Below are 20283 nucleotides of genomic sequence, written 5' to 3'. Positions count from 1 at the left end.
GGGGAATTGTTGGGGGCGACTGCACATGGAGCTCTTTTAGCCCTTCTGCAAATCCAGAGGGTGATGGAGGAGCCACTGGGAACTCACAAGTCTTACCCCTGCACCCATTTTTACCAATGGGGAACCGAGGCCTAGAGAGGGGCAGACACGTGACCAAGGCCACACCTATGAGTGAGGGGCAGAGTCAGAGAAGGCCCCAGAGCCCCCACGCTCCGAGCCCGGCTGCATGTGGCAGCTTTCTGACTTTTCATTTTGACAGTTTTGCTCATAGTAAAGGGTAAGCCATTGTGTCTGTGCTGTGAAAGCAGGCGTCCTTCGGCAGTGACTCGTCATTGTTCTTGCTCTCATGGTCACTCTCGCGGGAGAGAGGATGCTCCCTGCAGATCTGCTGAAAGTGCTGAGAGGTGCCTCTGGGGGTCCCCTGGGTCTGGCCAACTGCAGAGCTGGGTTCCGCACCTCCGCAAGTGAGCTGGATGGGAAGCCTGCCTTGGGAAAGCCCCATCCTGCTTCCCAACCTTGGCCTGCTCACGGGGCTTTGTTGCTTGGCAGATTCCGTTCTAATCCTTTCCCTGCCTCTCCCTTGCTGGATAAATCTCCCCTGGCCTCAGTTTCCTCATTTGAATATGGAGGTAAGAGCACCCACATTTTAGTATTGTTGTAACGATTAAATCAAGAAATACATGCAAGGTGCTGGTACATAGAGTCCACTCAGTGCCCTCGCCATTCTCCAAACAGGGCAGCTGAGTTCTCTAAGCATGCACACCATCAACAAAACCAAGCCAAGGCTCAGAGAGACTCTGGTATTCAATCCTAGGTGGCTCAGAGCTCCCAGATTTGTCTCCCGCAAGTAAAAGAGATTCAGTCCTGGTCTTTGCTGTGGACAGTCCCAGGTCTGTGCTGGGCTTGCCCCATGTCTGTGCTGTGCTCAGTCCCAGGTCTGTGCTGTGGTCAGTCCCATGTCTGTGCTGTGCTCACCCCATGTCTGTGCTGTGCTTAGTCCCAGGTCTGTGCTGTGCTCAGTCCCAGGTCTGTGCTGTGCTCAGTCCCAGGTCTGTGCTATGCTCAGTCCCAGGTCTGTGCTGTGGTTACCCCATGTCTGTGCTGTGCTCACCCCATGTCTGTGCTGTGCTTAGTCCCAGGTCTGTGCTGTGCTCAGTCCCAGGTCTGTGCTGTGGCTGCCCAAGGTCTGTGCTGTGCTCAGTCCCAGGTCTGTGCTGTGCTTGCCCCAGATCTGTGCTGTGCTTAGTCCCAGGTCTGGGCTGTGCTCAGTCCCAGGTTGGTCTGGTTTCAAAGCCCCAGTTCTTTCCATTATCCCTGTACTCATCATGACTCCCCAAAAACAGAGGTTTTCATTCCACAGGTGACACATGAGGCCTAGAGTGGAATCCCTCCTGGAAGAGGGCCAGCCACAGTGTCTGGCCAAGTAGGTATTTGTGCTGTGCTGAACAAGTGGGTAAGTGAGTGACTGAAGAGGGTACAGCCACCCCCCAGTGTGTGGTGGAAGCCCCAGGATTCTCTCCTGAAAGTGGATCTAGATTGAAGGGAATTGTGCAGGAGCAGGAATGGTGAAGGGCGGAGATGCAGGGAGAAAGCCTCAGTGGCAACAGAAAAGGGAGGATGAGGAAGTGGAAGTAACTTCCCCCAAGACTGTGTCCCCTAAACAAAGTCATGTTTCGGGAGGCTGGCCCCGAGCACCCCGACACTCCTGGGGTTTGCACCTCTGTGGGAAACCTTCTTAGGGCCCGATTTTCTCCTGCCCTGCTCTCTGCTCCTGTGGATCTCATATAGGCTTTGTTGGCTGGGGGTGCCCTGGGAAGGAGCCAGCACCTGCTCAGACCAATGACAGGAAATAAGCCTAAACATCTCCCCAGGTTTCCTTTCCAGCTTGTTCACTTCAGGAATTCTTTTTTTAAAACTAGGTCCACTTGAAAAAATTTTTTCTTCTTCAAAATATGTACAATTGCTCAATCGGAGGCAGTTCAAAGGCACCAAGAATAGCAGCAAAGTATCTGAGCCTCCCATTTAGCGCCTAGCAGATATAAATCTTGCCCAGTTCTGTTTGTTCCAGGCTGCTCAGCAGCCTCTTCCCTGAGTCACTCACTCAAGAGTGACATGAGTCATCATCCTGGGGTCAAGGACCACACGGCATTCCGGGTCTGTGAGATCCCATAAAGGGCAGGGCACCGAGGGGTCTCCAGGGAGACAGGAGGATCAGGAACTGTCTCCTAAGCCCTAGGCTTGGCTCTGCCTCCCCACATAGGTGACTTTAGAGAGTCACTAAGCCTGAGAAGTAGGTGGATTTCTGGGCCCTTCTAACTTGTACTTTGAAGGAGTCTCTTTAGTGGTGCACAGGAGCCTGCTTGTTCCAGCTCATAAGAGTCTAATGTCATTTTCAAGAATTTTGTGAACTGGTGGTTAAACACAGACATTATTAAAAAATAAATTACATGAACTTACATTAAACAAAAAGGAGATAAATACTCAAAATAACTGCTTTTTAATTATTTTACTACATTTTACTATTATCTATGGTCTTAGGAAGATTTATTTCTGTTGTCTCTGCATGGTGGAAACTCTACATAATGATTTGCTACTGCCCATCTCTTCTCAGTTCCATGATCAGTGAGGTTGAGTTTAGTAGCTTGCCATTGGTCATAGTGGGAGTACCTATACCATGGAAATTGGCAAATGCTACGTACATATGAGGGCCTTTTCCCCCCAGAGAGCTGGCCGTGAAACATTGCCAGCACACCACTGAGCCACTCAGCCCCAGGCTCCCTGATTCTTGCTCCTACCAGGGTGCAGAAGGAACACAGATTACTTTAATATCACCCCAAGATAGCATAGTTATGGAGATTTCATTGCCAATTGTCTTTGGACAATGTTTCCCAAGTGGACCACAAATCCCTTACACTCAACACATCCCTGACAGACCTCATTGTTTCTTTCCCTCCCCAGCCCACTCCTCCTGTGCCCCAGAGAATGGCACTCAAGCTATAAACCTAGAAGTCACCGTGACTTCTTCATTTCTGTCACCCTCCACATTCAATTAGATGACTCTGAGTCCCGTCAATCCTAGTTCAGAAATGCCCTTCCTCCCATCCCTGGCACCCCTGCCCATGGCTCTGTGTGACCTGAGTCACTGCAACTGCCTCATTTTTCTCCTTACCTCTGGCCTGGTCCCTTCCAATGACCCTCCATAATGATACCAGAGCAGTCTGTCTGAAACACAAATCGGATCATCCTTCCCCTTCCTAAACTCTTTGAGGACTGATTCCCTTTTATCATGGGTGGGGGGCAGTTCTGAGTCAAGCTCCTAGCCCCTCTCTCGAAGCTGATCCCCTCTTTCAGCCTTCATACACCTTATGCCCCAACCACAGTGGACCAAAAGCCAACCTCCAAACATGCCCTGCTTTTTTACACCCTTTGCATACATGTTCCTCCTTATACTTGGGCTGCCTTCTGTCCTCCTTGTATACCTTATGGGTTCCCACTTGTCCTCCAAGACCCAGTTCACATATCTCCTCCTTCATAAACCCATTCCTCCTCTTCACCTCAGGAAAAGTTACTCCCTTCCTGTAGTAGTTTCCTACTGCGTCTGTACCAAATTTCCGCATATTTGGTGGCTTAAAACTGCACAAATTCATTATCTTACAATTCTTGAGGTCAGAAGTTCAAAATCCATCTCAGCAGGCTAAAGTCTAAGCATCGGCAGGGCTGTGCTTCTTCAGGAGGCTCTAGGGGAGAATCCATTTCCTGCCATTTCCAGCTTTAGAGGCTGCCTACATTGGTTGGCTGGTGACCCTTTTTTCTCCATCCTCAAAGCCAGCAGAGTCGCTGGCATGTTTTCTCCCCTCTGATCTCTGCTTCCCCCTTCACATTTCCTTCTCCTCTGACTTTCACCATCCTGCCTCCTTATAAGAACTCATGATTACATTGAACCCGCTCAGTTAATCCAGGGTAATCTCCATCTAAGTATTCTCAATTTAATCATATCTGCAAAGGCCCTTTTGCCATTTAAGGTAACATCTTCATAGGTTCCTGGGTTAGGATGTAGACATCTTGGGGAGCAGGGAGTATTCAGCCTACTGCCCTATCCTCCCAGGGTACTTTGCACAGAACTCAACCCAACTAGAATTTGAACACCTCAAGAGCAGGGACTCTGCCTTATTCATAGCTTTATGAATATTCTTATAATATTCATATTTTTATGACCTGCCTCCAGTACAGAGTCAAACACAGAGTAGTCATTCACTAAATGTTTATTGAATTAATAAATGAATGACACCATATTTCTAAAAAGCAGATAAGAAGGTTTTACATAGGCTGGGGGCAGTTGCCCATGCCTGTAATCCCAGCACTTTGGGAGACCAAGGCGGGTGGATCACTTGAAGTCAGGAGTTCAAGACCAGCCTGGCCAACATGGTGAAACCCCATCTCTACTAAAAATACAAAACTTAGCCATCATCTGGGTTGCTATATAAGCAGGTGGGTGGCCTTGCCTGCCCTCATTCTCATTGAGCTTCCCCAGGTTAATGGCCAAGTTTTTCTCTTGATGATGTACCTGGGTTTCATGTCTTCTCTGCCACACAGATGTGCAAATTTCTTCCACAGTATTCTACAACTAAAACCTCACAAAAGGGCAGGGCCTCCTTCTCTGACACCTTCATGCTTCTGTCCTACCATCCAGGAGTAATTTGCAAAGTGAGTTTTCAGATTAACTTATCAATGGCTCTTCTAGCTTTAACCTAAGCCTAACAGAAGACAGAGCACACCCACCAGCCCCTCTGGCTCCGCTTGGAATGCTGACCAAAGCATTTCCTCAAACAGCTGGTTATGTGTGTTCAGATGAGGCAGCACCCTTGTGTCTGCTGCCGTGGTACTCTGGAACCATCTCCTTCCTGACAGAGCAGAGCCAGGAGGCTTTACAAGGTGGTCATTGCCTTTAAACCCAGACCTGGACTCATGGCTTGATTCCTGCTCCAGCAAAGGCACAGACTCTGGTATTAGGGGTCCTGGCAATCCAGCACCTGGGATTGCCCATTCCCATAAAGCAGGCCTCTGGGAAATGTACCTTATTTCAGGTAGAAGGCAGGAGGCATTGCACCCACTTGATGGGATTGCACTAGGCCTTGATGGCCTTGGTTCTTTCAGAAACCAACATGTGGACTGAATCTGAGCCAAAGGCCTCTTCCTTGGATCTCCTGGCCTCTGAACCTGAAGATGCCCTTTTCTTAGGATGGGGGCAAGGATGGATAAAGGCAAGCTGGTGTTTTGTCCAGGCCCAGAGATCTGTCAAGGGCCATCTAGACCACCAGGAACCAGAAGAGGCACCCTATTGCCTTGGATTCTTTAGAAACTTTGTTCCAAATAAAAATAAAACTTCCTTGACTTGGCAACACCACAGCCCAATAAATAAATAAATAAGCAAAAAAAGAAAAGAAAATTAACACCCAGTTCCCAGTGTGCCTCTCTCATTCAGTTCCTCCTACTTCTCCTTCATCTCCCCTTCCCTTCCCAGTTTTCTTCTAGGAAGAGGTCATCAGGGTCTATTAGGAACCTGTAGGAATACATATAGGAATATAGGAATATATGTAGGAACTGGTATGGGAAAGTCAGAAGGAAAAGATGGCCTCCATGGTGCCTGCCTAAATCATTCACCCATTCTAGAAAAGTTTGTTGAGTGCTTCCTATGTGTCAGGTACTGTGCTGGGCACTGGGGCTCTGGGGTGTGTCCTCCAAGGCCACCTCCTCCAGGAAGGCTTCCCTGACCTCTCCTGGAAGCTATATTCTCTCTGGTCTATGACAGCACTGTGTGGCTATCCCAATCTGCCAAGCAGTGGTTTCTGTATCTCATTTGCAAAGGCTGAGGGCAGAGAGCTTTCTTTTGTCCTGGGAACATAACACAGGTACAGAGAAAGTTCTCAATACCTGGTGGATCTCTTCTTTTGAAAGCAAGGACTCTGGGAATCAAGCCTCACTTTTCACATGGCCTACTACACACCCAGCACAATGTAGATACACTAGCTCTTGAACCATCTCAGGTCTGTGAGAAAGGAATTACTTCTCCATTTTAAAGATGAGGAAACGGAGCCTTAGACAAGCAAGTGACTTGCTCTAGGTCACACAGTCGGAAGGCAGAGTCAGGATTAAACACTGGGTCTCCTCTGCCCAAAATGGGATGTTTGGATCTTCCTTAGAGAGAGCTTATTCCTATGCTTCTCTAACCTTAGCAAAGACAGAACAAGGGTATTAGGAGATGTTTTTTGACAGGGCAGGGCTCTTGATCATTCTAGATCCCAGCTCTTTTCAGAGCCAGCACAGCCAACAAGAACAACACCAGCTGAGACGCAGCCCCTCTCCGAGGAACTGGAAGTCCTTCTCACGGCATCCCCTGGGGTAGATAGGAAGCAGCTGCGACTGTGATCATCTAAGACCAGCAGGAGAGAGTGTTCTTCCCTGCTGGGATGGAGCACCCCAGCTCAGGTCCCTGCCTCCTGTTCATCTCCACTCTGGGAATCCCAGTTCTCCAAAGCCATGGAAATAGGCCCAATAACCTTGGGCTGGGCTGCTAGGCAAAGTCTGGTGTAAAGCGTGCTACAGAAAGCTACAGCAGGATTGAGATAGGGGTTCAGGGACAAGGCCTTCTGGGGAGTGAAGAGCAGACTGCCATGGTAACTGCCTGTGTAGGAATGAGTTCCTTCACCATTCAGGCCTCAGTCTCTCCATCTCTATAGTAAAGGCTGGGCTAACTTGCCAGCCTGAGCCCTGCTTTCTGCCCCATAAGTTCAAGTCCACGTTGCCTATTGAAAGCAGTCACACAGTAGGAAGTTAGTGGCCTTCCTGGCATCCCAGGGCTGGAAGCAGCCACACATCCCCCTGATCACAGTGATTGGCTGGAGGGTGAGCACGTGAGCTGACAAGAACCAATGAGATGCAAGAAGACATTACTGGGCATCCTGGGAAAGCCATCCTTAACTGCAACCTTGAGTTCCAGAGGGTGAAAACAGAATCCCTCTTAAGATGATGAAGAACTTGTCTAAGGATGGAATCAATGTGAGACAGAGCACAGCTAAGAGCCAGAAAGAAACTAGGTCCTGAGGCTATCTTCTCAGATCCTGATCAAGCCATGCCTGATATCCCCAGCCTTTTCTGTTTTGAGAACCGATGAATACCCCTTTTTTCTTAAGCTGGCTTGTACGAGCTTTTTTGGCACTTGCAATAAAGAGTTCCAACTGGTGCAAACAGCCTATCCTTTATAATGCTGCCTGTGGGGTCTTTCTTGGCACCAAAGTCTTCTCTCACCTCCCTACTCTGCTGCTTACCTGACAGTTTAAGCTGGGAACTCAGATCTAGAGTTGATGAGCTTACCTTAAGTTATTCCCTAACTTAGAATATCACCATGCCCTTTTCCTCAGAACCTGTTCCTCTTTCTGCATTCCCTGCTACAATTGGTGGGCCCAGCATCTGGCCAGAAACCCCAGCCCAAACATAGAACCTTCTCCCACCTCTCCAGGATGCCTGTCCCCACTTCTTTTTACTAGTACACACATCTAAACTCTTAGGGCTCCAGAGGAGTGACTCGGTTTGACCAACCTCCCTGTTCCTGCCTAGAAGATAGACTGGTACACACCAAGATATGTTTGTTGAGTCAAATTTCAACCTTCAAATGATTTTCAAACATCATTACTTCCTGGGGGCGACCACTCCACCTACCTATTCCTCAGCTCAGAGCTGGATAGGCTCTCACTCTCAACCCTCCCCAGAAGAGCACATCCCAAGAACTGGACAATGATTGGCTGTGTGAACAGGCTCACAGCCCTCTGCTTGGAACCCCAGCACCAGAGTTTAGGGTGGGGACTCCCATATGCAGGACAGGAAGGAAGCTCACACCTTGGCCACTGAGGCCAGCAGCAGGGTGGGAGCAGCTGTGGATCTTGGCCAGGGTCTTTTTTTTGCCAATAGACTCTGAGCTGAACTGCAGGATGATGAGCGTGTGCGCAAGAAGACACGTGATAAAGTAAAAGTGAGCAGTCCCTTGGTTATCCAGATGTATGCAAACAGCTGCATTAGCTGAGTCTTTAGACCCAAGTTGAGAACAGGCTATGGCAAACAGTGATATGCAATGGCAGGGGTGAGGGGAAGCCGGGAGGGTAGAGCCTGGGAATGGCTCTCCCAACAAGTAAGCTTTGGTGATTGAAGGCACATGTATTTCAAGGTCCTACTGCTTAAATGGGCACGTGCAACTGTGACTGCCTAATGATATGAGATTGGAAGTAACCATAGAGAATTTCTCCCCAGGGGAGGGATGGTCTGGGAGTGATTCCAAGGCATTAGCAGGAGAGAAACTGACATTTATTGTACCAGGTGCTCTACCTGACTCTTTACATCCTTTATCTTATCCAATCCTTACAACAGCCCTGCATGGTACGATATTCCCACCTTACAGGTGAGAAAATTGAAGCTCAGAAAGGTAAAGTAATTTGTTTCAGACATCACAATTACTAAGTAATGTAAACACGGTTTGAGCTCAGGGGAGCCTGACTCCAAGCCCAGGGTTCTGCTCGGTATACCATAATGAAGGCTTCTAGGTCAATACAGAGCCAGACGACAGCAGCAGCAACAACTTCAACCAAAAATGAAATGCTGACACAGGACCAGAAGAGGTTTTTCTGGCTAAGGCTTCACCAGTTTGTCATCATGGAGAAGGTATCATCCCTAACAATCAGATTTTACATATGTTCTCTGTTAACCTGCAGTTTGTTATATGTGCAATATCTCTGCTTAAGTTAACTGGTAAATAGCATAGAGTTTATCCAAGGAGTTAAGCTGAGTCATTCTCATGAAGCATTTTCTTGTTTTTAGAAAAGACTGAGTAAAGAGAGCTCTGAGGGCAGGTTAAGGCCAGGGACTGCCGGGAGATGCCTCAGCAGTTTTGCAGGAGCTGTTCTGGGCTGTGAGTGGGCAGGCAGGTGAGCAGACCCCCTTCCTGGCCCAGGTTCCACAAGGACCACAGGCACCGGGAAATCACTGGGTGTTGGCAGGGTTTTCTTGGATCACACTAGCAACATTACCAAGGCCTGAGTGGAGCTCCTGCACCCTGGGGAACATTTTCCCAGGGTGGCCCCCAGGCTACTTACGTTGATCCAGGCACCCCTCTTTCCTGTGCCCACAGTTGGTATTTCCTAGTTATAAAATGGTTTTTTCATTAATGCTATGATAGAATGTAGAGGAATGTAGATATTTTTAATATGACAACACACATTTATAGAACAGAAGTGTTTTGTTTTGTTTTGTTTTAAAGCACCTAATTTGGAGTCACCCTGGATCCTAGAAGCCCCAAAGGCCTGGGACATTGTTCTCATTGCCTTTCATCTCTTTTCCTCTGATCTTCTGGATCCCCTACATAGGGCCCTTCCTCTAGGGTTGGCAGAGTTTGGGAAAAGCAAAGGCCCTCTAGGGCCCTGGGCTGGAATGCTGGCTGGGGTATGGCTGGCAGGCTTTGTGGTTGGGACTGGTTGGGAGCAGCCGCTCTGCTCTGCTCAGCCTGCAGGTCAGCATTGGAAGGCCCAAGGTGGGCAGGGGCCCCAGGACAGGAGGGAGGGAGCAGCTACTCAATGCTTTCCTGATATCCTCTTACTGCCTCAGTTACCTCCCAATTCCCTACTCATAAAAATCTAGCCATCCTGCAGCCCTATTCATTCTACATGTCCAGATAAGAAAAGCCAATAACCAGAAAATCGACTCCTGGGGTAGGTGGAGGGTGGTTCTCCTATGAAGTAATCCATCTTCCACACAGCTGGAATTCTAAAACATAGCTGTGGTCACAGGCCTTCCTCAAGTCAAACATTTCAGTGGCTTTCTGTGTGCTGACTCCCAAGTCTGGCTGCTTACTAGAAGCATCTGAGGTGCTTGATAAAATGAAGATTCCTACGCCCTTCTCAGATCGACTGAATCAGAATATCTGGCAATAGGGCCCGGGAATCTGTATGGCTAAAAGCCCCTAAAGGGGAATCTGATCCAAAGACCAGAACTGGAGAAGCCCTGGTCCACAGATGAAGTCCAGGTTCCTGGGCACTCATGCAAAACTTTCTGCTCTGAGACCGCCAAACCTCTCTGTTTTTTCTCCAGCCACTAACACCAAGGTATCCTGCACCCCAGCCTCACCTAATGCTCACTTTCCAGAATACTTCACGTGCTATCAAACCTCAGTGTCACTCCCTCTGCCTAGAAGGCCATCCCCCCATCTGTCTCCATGAAAGACCCTACTCATCCTTCAGGAGCCACCTCATGATTCTCACCAGATTAAGCCCTCTGCCCCATTTCCTTTTAGCATTTTAAATTGTTTAGTTGGAAACATAGACTTTAACTTTCTATTTGCCACTTTCTAGCTCTAAGACTTTGGCTCTTGAATTTCAATGTCCTCACAAATTATTACGAAAGATATTCAAATTTGAAAAGTATGTAAATATATGTAAATTAGATATACAGTGTCTAGCACAAAATAACTAACAGAATGGTAACTTTTATTATTATTATTCCTATATTATGATGGCATTCCTCTAACACAGAGTTCAACAAACTATGGCCTTTGGGCCAAATCTGACCAACTAATGGTTTTTGTAAATAAATTTTTACCAAAATACAGCACAACCATTCATTTGTATATTGTCTATGGCTGTTTTCATGCTATGAGGGCAATTGAGTAGTTGAGGCAGACACTCTGACTTACAAAGCCAAAATATTTACTAGCTGCCTTTTTTTCAGAAAAGTTAGCCAACCCTGCTCTAACATAATTGCAATTATTTGTTTTTTAGTTTGGTCTCCCCCATTTGGCTGAGAGACACTCAAGGATCTTCATGGCAGACTCCTGTTCATCCTTTAAAACTAAGTCTTTCTCATCTTTGTATCTCTCACATTTGGTATATAATTAGGGCTTGGTATATGTTAAATTGAAGTGAATAATTCTTTAACCCAGTTTAAATGCACACATCTCCTGAAAGCCCTGACGGGAAGATGGGTAAGTGCCAGCAGACCTGGCTCTGAGGCTGCCTCCCTCCTGGCTTCAGCATCCTAGTCTCACTGCCTCCCACCACCCAAAACCCAGCACTCTGTGCTTTGCAGCTGTAATATTTCCCCTGATAGAGAGGGGAGGAAGAACTCCTACAAAGGTTAGTATATTCCCATTATCCAAGAATGCACAAATGGATGGTCTAATGGTCCCCATGGTCCTTAGAGGGGGCAATTTGGTGGACCCATTTTTAATAAATGAACTAATGGATTGGTATTTTTTCTCTGGAGATTTATATTTTGTTCGGTTTCAACTACCCATGAATTTGCATTCCTGACAAAAGCTGCTTTTGAGAAGAGAACTAGGATTTCCAAGCAGTGAGACCGTTTCTTTGTGAGCTGGTTGTGAAACTACTCTGTGACCTTGGGCCAGTCACCCGCCTCTCTGGGCCTAGCTTTCAGCTTCTGTATAATAACTTTCAGCCTTGACTCCCTGGAGTTCTAGCCAGAGGGATGAACCAACTCATGGTGAGTGAAAACAGTGGCCTGGCAACAGGCAGCTTGATAGAGAGTCTTCCCTCTTCCATGCTGCAGTAGCATATTCCCTGTCCTCCCCAGCAAATACAGTGACTCATTTCTACTGCCTTTTCTTCGGGCTTAAAGAAGATGCTTTAGTCCTGAAGTAGATCTTCAGAAGATAAGAAAATGCCATGGTGTGGAAAACTCTGTGCTGGATGAAGTGGAAACACTCAGCTCTCCCCCGAGGCCAGATGAAAAGCACATGGATGAAAGCCAAAGTCTATCCCTTCCTTGAGCCTTTGGGAGCAGCAGTCCACCCTCTGTTTCAGAAAGTAGTTCCCCCCCTTACCCTTCACCCTCCTTGCAGACACCCCCATGGGATAAAATACTGAGCCTGCAGGATCCTGGTTATCTGGGGGCAAATCGGTGTAACTGTGGATTGAACTGACTTTTATTGATTTCCCAGCAGGTGATTTATAACTGCCTGCTTCCTAAAAGGGCTTGTGGCCAGATGGCAATAAAAACACTCAGAGGCCAAGAGAGTTAAAAATAAATGCTGAAAAAGAGAGCAGAGGAAAGTGGGAGATAGATAGCTGCACTAGCTGAGGTGGGATGACTGCTCAGTCTGGATCACAGGGATGGGAATCTTGCTTTTCGGTTCCTACTGACATAACCAATTGAGATCAGCAGCACCTTGTTTTTGGCTTTTGCAAGAATTGCAGAGCAAGGAGTAGCTACATCTTGAGCTTCCAAAACTAACCCTTAGTCCAACAGAGAACAAAATTAGAGTGAGATTTTGCATTTTAGAACTTTATAAAGCTCACTTCACAGAGGGACTCCTTATACAACTATGTCACCGTATTGTTTACACAACAGGATCTGGAAGTACTTTAAAGCCAGCAGTGTAAATCAAATTCTAGGTGTTATGTACATGTCTGAGTCTAATGGCTGGTCATCCACCCTCCTTGACGTGGCTTTAGAGTAGTCCTTAACTAAAACGAGTTCTAGGGTCATGCAAAACCATGCACAAGGATCCTTTAGCCTAGTGAAAATAGGCAGTGCTTTCTAATTCTGGCCGCAGGTCACTGTCATTTGGTGGTCACGGTGAATGGGTTATTTAACAAATTCTGTTTTCACTAGTTGCAACTAACCAGAAATCACATCTCTCAAAGGAAAACCAAGAAGACTATTGTTATGGGCTTCATTGTGCCCCCCAATACTCCTCCTAGTTCTTATGTCAAAATCCTAACCCCCAGTACATAATAATGTGACTGTATTTGGAGACAGGGCCTTTAAAGAGGCGATGAAGTTTAAATGAGGCCATTAGAATAGACCCTAATCCAATCTGACTGGTGTCCTTATAAGAAGAGGAAATTTGGATGTAGAGGCACTAAGGATGTGCCTATACAGAAGAAAGACCATATGAGGACACAGAGAGAAGGTGGCCATCTATAAGCAAGGAGAGAGGCTGCAGAAGAAACCAGACCTGCTGATACCTTGATCTGGGACTTCCTTAGAACTGTTAGAAAATAAATTGCCAATGTTTAAGCCACCTGGCTTGTGATATTTTAATACAGTAGCTCTGACAAACTAATATAGCTGTTGATAGAATCTCTCAGCCATATCAGATTTAAATTCAAGTCTGTTTCAAACATTTAATCTTTGAAATAGGGATCAATACATTTTGGAGAATAATTGCTTTAGTATTTTTCCAGGCCAACCACAAAACTCGCTTCAGAACGTTTCTAATGAAATAAACATTCTCTAGACTAGGTCCCAAGAATCCTACCTTTGAAGAGGTAAAATTATCTCTATTTGCAGGTGATATGATCTTATATATGCAAAATCCTGAGGAATCCACTAAAAAACTATTAGGACTAATAAATAAGTTCAGCAAGGCTGCAGGATATATGATTGATATAGTATAATCAATTATATTTCTATACACTAGCAATAAACAATCAAAAAATGAAATTAATAAAGCAATTCTATTCACAATAGCATCAAAAGCATAAATGCTTAGGAATACACCCAACGGCTGGCCGGGTGTGGTAGCTCACACCTGTAATACCAGCACTTTGGGAGGCTGAGGTGGATGGATCACCTGAGGCCAGGAGTTTGAGACCAGCTTGGCCATGATGGCAAAACCTCATCTAAACTAAAAATACAAAAATTAGCAGGTCATGGTGGCGCACACCTGTAATCCCAGCTACTCAGGAGGCTGAGGCATGAGAATCGCTTGAACCCAGGAGGTGGAGGTTTCAGTGAGCCAAGATCACACCACTGCACTCCAGCCTGGGTGACAGGGTGAGACTCTGTCTTAAAAACAACAACAAACAAACAACAACAACAACAAACCCAGAAATATACTTAAAATAAATGCAAAACTTTTACTCTGAGAGATATGAAATATTTTTGAAAGAAATTAAAGCCCTAAATTGTTGGAATGCCATCTCATTCCAATTTCATATGGAAACACAAGGAAGCAACAATAATCAAAACAAACTTTAAAAAAAAGAAAACAATTATCTACACATCCCATTTGCAAAACTTACTATAAAACTATCGTAATATAGTATGATCTCTACACTATACAAGAAGAGACATACACATCAATGCAACAGACTTGAGAGTTCATACATAAGCCCTTACATTTATAGTTAATTGATTTCAACACGGATGCCAAGACAATTCGATGGGGAAAGAATAGTCTTTTCAACAAATGGTTCTGGAACAACTGGATAACCACATGTAAAAGAGTAAAGTTGGACCCCTTCCTATACCATACACAAAAATTAACTCAAAACATCTAAATGAGAGAGCTATAACTATAGAATTCTTAGGTGAAAGCATGTGAGTAAATTTGGTGTCCTTGGGTTAGACAATGCCTTCTTAGATACAACAACGTAAGTGCAGACAACAAAAGAAAAAGTAAATAAATTGGACTTCATCACAATAAAAAAATTCTGTATTGAAAGTGATGCTATCAAGAAAGTAAAATGACAACCCACAGAATAGAAAAAAATTTGCAAATAGCATATCTAATAAAGGACTTGAATAAAGAACTCTTTTAATAATAAAAAGACAAGTAATACAATTTTAAAATGGGCAAAATATTTGAATACACATATCTCCAAAGAATATATGCAAATGGCCAATAAGCACATGAACAGATGTTCAACATCATCAACCATCAGGGAAATACAAATCAAAACAGCAATGAGATACCAATTTACACCCATTAGGGTGGCTAAAATAAAAAAGACAAGTAACAGCAAGTGTCGACTACATGTGAAGAAACTAGAACCCTTATATATTGCTGGTAGAAATGTAAAATGGCGTAACCACTTTGGAAAACAGCTTAGCAGTTCCTCAAAAGGTTAAACATAGGATTACTGCATGATCTACCAATTCTTCTAGATAGGTACCCAAGAGAAATGAAAATGTATATCCACATAAAAACATGTACACAATGTTCATAGCAGCACTATTTATAATAGCCAAAACATGAAAACAAACTAAATGTCCATAAAGTAATTAATGGATGAATAAAATGTGGTATATTCATACAGTAGAATCTATTCAGTCATAAAAAGGAATGAAGAGCCAGGCGTGGTGGCTCACACTTGTAATCCCAGCACTCTGGGAGGCTGGGACAGGTGAATCACTTGAGGTCAGGAGTTTGAGACAAGCCTGGCCAACATGGTAAAATCCCGTCTCTACTAAAAATACAAAAATTAGCTGGGCTTGGTGCCGTGCACCTGTAATTCCAGCTACTCAGGAGGCTGAGGCACGAGAATTGCTTTAACCCAGGAGGCGAAGGTTACAGTGAGCTGAGATCATGCCACTTGCCCTCCAGCCTGGGTGACGGAGTGAAACTTTGTCTCAAAAAAAAGGAATGAAGTAATTATATAAGTTTTAAGTTTCATGCTAAAGTATGAAACTTAAAATGAATGAAAGGATGAACTTGAAAATATTATGGTAAGTGAAAGAAGCCAGTCACAAAAGACCACACATATTATTTTATTTATATAAAATGCCCATAATAGAGAAAGCTATAGAGACGGAAAGTAAATTAATGGTTGCTTAGTGCTGAAAGGATGGGGAAATGAGACGTGGCTGTTAATAAGCATGGGGTTTCTTTTTGGATGATAAAAATATTCTGGAATTAGTTAGCCATGATGGCTGCACAACTCTCTGAATATACTAAAATCCATTGAATTGTACACTTTAAGTAGGTGAATCATATGGCGTGTGGATTATATTTTAACAAAGCTGTTTAAAATTTTTTCTAACTTCCATTAGAAAAAAAAGAGAAGGAAGCTAGCTTTGGTCCTTAGTGCCTTGTGACCTCTCTGGGCATAGCTTCCTCAAACATAAACATTAGAAATTAAGCTCGATGATTTATAACGTGCCTTCCATCTCTGAAATTGCTGAGTGTACATAATGTAAGAAAACAGGTTGAAGGAAAGAGATAGATTATGTGTCTAGGATGGGCTCGTGTGAGGAGAAATGAAGGAGGAGGCAACAATAAGAAGACTAAGAGAAATAGAGATGAAGGGACAGGGACACGGGCTCAGAGAGACAGACAGAGACATGGAGACAAGACTACACCCCAAAAGAAAGACAGACTCACTGGGATGAATGTGCAGATTACTCATCTGTTCTTCTATTTAACAAATATTTACAGAGCACCTACCAAGTGCCAAGCTCTGTGCACTAGTAAACCAGGTAGACCAGGGCACTGAGCTGAGAGGTAAGAGACATAGCAGTAAGCAGGCAATTTGCAAGCAAGCACAGAGAGCGAGAGCTGGGATGCAGTAATTCAAGATGCTCCAGAAGTGCACAGATGCAACACACACCCCACACCACACTCAACATGCACAACTTTCCCAAAGGTAGAATCATTTTTGTAGGGAGCGCCATTCCTCATCTGAGGCATTTAGAGTTCTGCTAGCAGACATTCAGATAAACGGGTTTTTACAAGTATGGGCACAAACGGGGGTGACACCTTTCAGTTCTCTCCCTGAAGTCTCTATAAAATGAGGCTGAAGGACAGGATTCATCCCTCACTCCAGAGCTTCCCAGTACTCTTTCCCCCTCATCGGGAGGGACTGGCTTTGGAAACAGAGAGGAATGATACCTATTACAGGCACACCAGCACCACTCCTCTGGGCTTTCAGCTGGAAACTTCCCAGAACACCAGAACACATTTTGTTCCACCCTCCTTCCATCCCATCCAGACCTGGCGACCTGGCCCAATAAAGGCATCACATGTTGCCCCTTCTCCTGTCTTGTGGCTTCTCTGTTGACAGGCACATGAAAGGGAATTGAAGCTCAACAGAAAAGTGACTGCTCCCTGCACAGTGTCGGCTCCCTGCCTGACTCAGATTCAGCCAACTCTGAGGACGGAAGGCCAGGGACGTTTCTGGATATCTCTTGCCCGGGTCCCTCTTCTCCTAACTCCAGATTTAGTGAGAGTCCAAGCGGCACAATATTCCTGAAATAGCCCCAAGTCACATCCTAAGATGGGGGTTCATCCCCTCATATGAAGGATTCTCTTTGGAGAAGATGTTGGGGGCTTTGGACGCCGTGCACTGGCACACGAATAGGAAATGCAGAGTGACCCGGAGCAGGAAGGAGTGGACACCGCCCTGCAGATTCTGGGCAGGCTGCACCAGTGCTGGGCTGGGAAACAGCCCTTGGGCTCCCTGAAGGTCTCCCTGGCTGTGCACCATTTGGAGCAGCAGTGAATTAATGTGATTCAGGCTCCAAAAATAGTAGCCAGAGCATCTAAAATTGCTTTCCACCCTGGGCTGGGCCAGTCCCCTGGGAATGTCAGCATTTCTAAAATGTCCCCATTCACCCAGAGTGCCTTTGTCAGACCCCAAGTAGAATCTGGGCCACCGTTAAGCTCTCCTGGTTCCATTGGCTCCTGCCCGGTTCCCTTCTCTTGTGTGTCACGTGCACTGCCTCCCAAACAGGAAATGCTAATTTATGCCTGCCACTTGCTGTTACCAGGTCCAGGAACTTTAACTCTGCAAATGGCTTGGAAGGGCAGAAATGGTCCCTTGCAGAAGTGGCCTGGGTGGCTCTCTATCATTGAGTTGGGATTTAATTCCTAACAATGACGACTGGGGAAGCAGGTCACCTGAGGAACCCTGAGCCTCTGGTCTGCTGCTGATGCCAAAGGGAGTCATTTCCACAGTAGCTTGTCTTTCTCTGATAAAATTATTTTGGGATCTCAGGGAATTTCATCATCATGAAGACTTGTCACTCTAGGCCTACCTCAGTGCTTTTGCACATCCTGTGCTCTATGCAGGAAACACCATTTACGCCCTCTTCCCTGACTGACAAATGCCCCTTCATCCTCTTATTCAGCGCCTTCCTAAGAGTGGAAAGCTGTGGTCTTTACTAAGTTTGTCTGCAATGAATGCTCTGGAATGCTCTGGAATGGCCACCTTTGCCCAAGTTACACTCCTATGCCTAGAGATTCACACCCTGCATTCTCCTACCCACTGATCGACCATGATTCTCAGCTGCCTTATTCATGGACAGGAGTGAGGCAAGGAACAAGCCTCTCCCCCACCTCATGGAGGCTGGCCTCCCATCTAACAACTAAACGGCCAGCGTCTGTAACCACTGCCTGGGCTGCCTGATTTAAATGCAGTTTGGGAATCTCTCTGCCTAGAGAATCGTGATTTGATCTTTGTGATCATGTCCTTTAGTTCTCAGGTTCTTAGCTGTGATGCTTGTACTGCCTGTTAGTGGCTTCACTTTGCCTCCCTAAGAGATTCCAGAAGCGCAGAACACAGAAAGTGATGGAGGGGTGAGGAAGGAGGATAAGTTAGTCCACACCTTGGTTTCTTCCTGTGTGGTGGGAGATAATACTTTCTACCTCAGAATGGTTGAGAGGATGACATGAGATGTGTAAATGACTCAGCACAAAATCAGTACTTTGGGGGGACAGCTGCATTTTTGCCCATGTGGCCCCCAGTCCCCCTTCTTCTGGTAACAGCAGCATATTCATCATACTTGTGCTTGGGATGGGGGTGGTTGATCCCACTGTGGGATTAGAGCTATAACACTGGACTGGCCCCACAGAACATCCCATGCTCCCAGCTCTGGGTTGTAATTGAGGAATGAGCACATGACTCAGACCAGGCCAATACATTCAGTTCGGTGACTTCTGTTGGAACTGTTGGGGGAGTTCTTGCTGCAAGCGTTGCTGAAAGGAGAGGCTGGGAACTGTGGGTGCCACAGTGCCACCACACAGGAGAGGTCACCTGAGAATACATCTAATACCAAGGACAGCTGAGAGACAGAGGGAATGAGGCCATGAATCCAGCCATGTCCGAAATTGCCCTAGAACTCTCAATGATATGATCCAGAACATTCTGCTAATTTGCTAATCTAATTTGAATCCATTTCTATTCCGGGCAAACCAGAATCCTGGCAAATGCCAAGCTCAATATGTTTGGAGGTTCACCCTTCCCACGGCCATTGCTCTGGGGTGAGCGGTGTTCCTTGGCCTCTGCAGAGACAATGCCACAGCTCATCTCCCTGTCCTCAGTCTCTCGTTCTTCAGTCTTTTACTGCACTGACTGTTCTCAAACACAGGCTTAGAAGATGCCTTGACTCCCCACTGCCTGGAGATCATGTCCCAACTTCCTCAGATCCACCTGCAAAGCTCTACATCTGACCCTAATTTCCTTTGTGCATCTCTCCCATGACCTTCCCCTCTGGGTCCATGAATACTCTGTGCCCCACCCATACCAACCTCTTCCCCACTCTGAAACGCTCCCTCCACTCTCCCAACTGTGTACCTTTCCTGGGAAGTTCCTCACTTCTTTCTTACCTACCTGCCAGATCCACAACTACCTTCCCTTCCAAGAAGTCTTCATGGATGGCCCCAGACTGAGTCAATGTCTCCTTCTCCTGAATCAATGTCTCCCTTGTACATACTGTAGTACCTCTTGGTGTTTATGACGTGAGAGTAATTTATACATTTTTTTTGAGAGCAGGGAGCATGTCTTACTCTTTTCAGGATCCCCTGGGATCCTTCCACAAGATTTGCTCACTCTAGACCCTCCCTGAATTTGCTGACCCAAGACCTTGGCTTCCAGCTGACAAACTCTGACTACCCCGTCGCCTCCCCTCAACCATACTCTAGGAGAGGGGTGCCTAAACTTTGGGTCACGTTTCCTCTTCACCAGTAAACTTCTTTTTAAAAAAATTATGATAAAATATGTGTGACATACAATTTATCATTTTAACCATTTTAAAGTGTACAATTCAGTGGCATTAAGTACATTCACAATGTTGTGCACCTATCACCCCTACCTAGTTCCAGAACTTTTTCATCATCCCAAATGGAAACTCTGTACCCAGTAAGCAGTCACTCCCTGTTCCTCCTTTCTGGCAGGCCCTGCCAACCACGAATCTGCTTTCTGTCCCTGTGGCTTTAACCGGTTCTGGATAGTTATATGAATGCAACCATACAATATGTGACATTTTCTGTCTAGCTTCTTTCACTTAGATAATGTTTTTGAGGTTTATCCACATGGTAGCATGTATCCATACTTCATTCCTTTTTATGGCTAAATAACATTCCATCATTTATCTATCTATCTATCTATCTATCTATCTGTCATCTATCTATCTATCCATCCCACATTTTGTTTATTCATTCATCAGGTGATAGACATTTGGGTTGTTTCCTCCTTTTGGCTATTGTGAATAGTGCTGTTACAT

The 20283-nt window shown here is 45.7% G+C and overlaps 1 protein-coding gene across 10 annotated transcripts in view; it reads right to left on the bottom strand.

Annotated features, from left to right (window-relative positions):
• The window catches only part of IRAG1 (inositol 1,4,5-triphosphate receptor associated 1), a 122321-nt gene that overhangs the window by 86945 nt on the left and 15093 nt on the right, over positions 1–20283 (bottom strand). The gene's annotated exons all lie outside the window — the stretch shown is intronic.

The sequence above is a fragment of the Pongo abelii genome, chromosome 9, assembly GCF_028885655.2.
Source record: "Pongo abelii isolate AG06213 chromosome 9, NHGRI_mPonAbe1-v2.0_pri, whole genome shotgun sequence".
NCBI classification, from domain to species: Eukaryota; Metazoa; Chordata; class Mammalia; order Primates; family Hominidae; genus Pongo; species Pongo abelii.
Note: the sequence above shows the minus strand (reverse complement) of the source record. Positions and strands in the feature narration are given on the sequence as shown.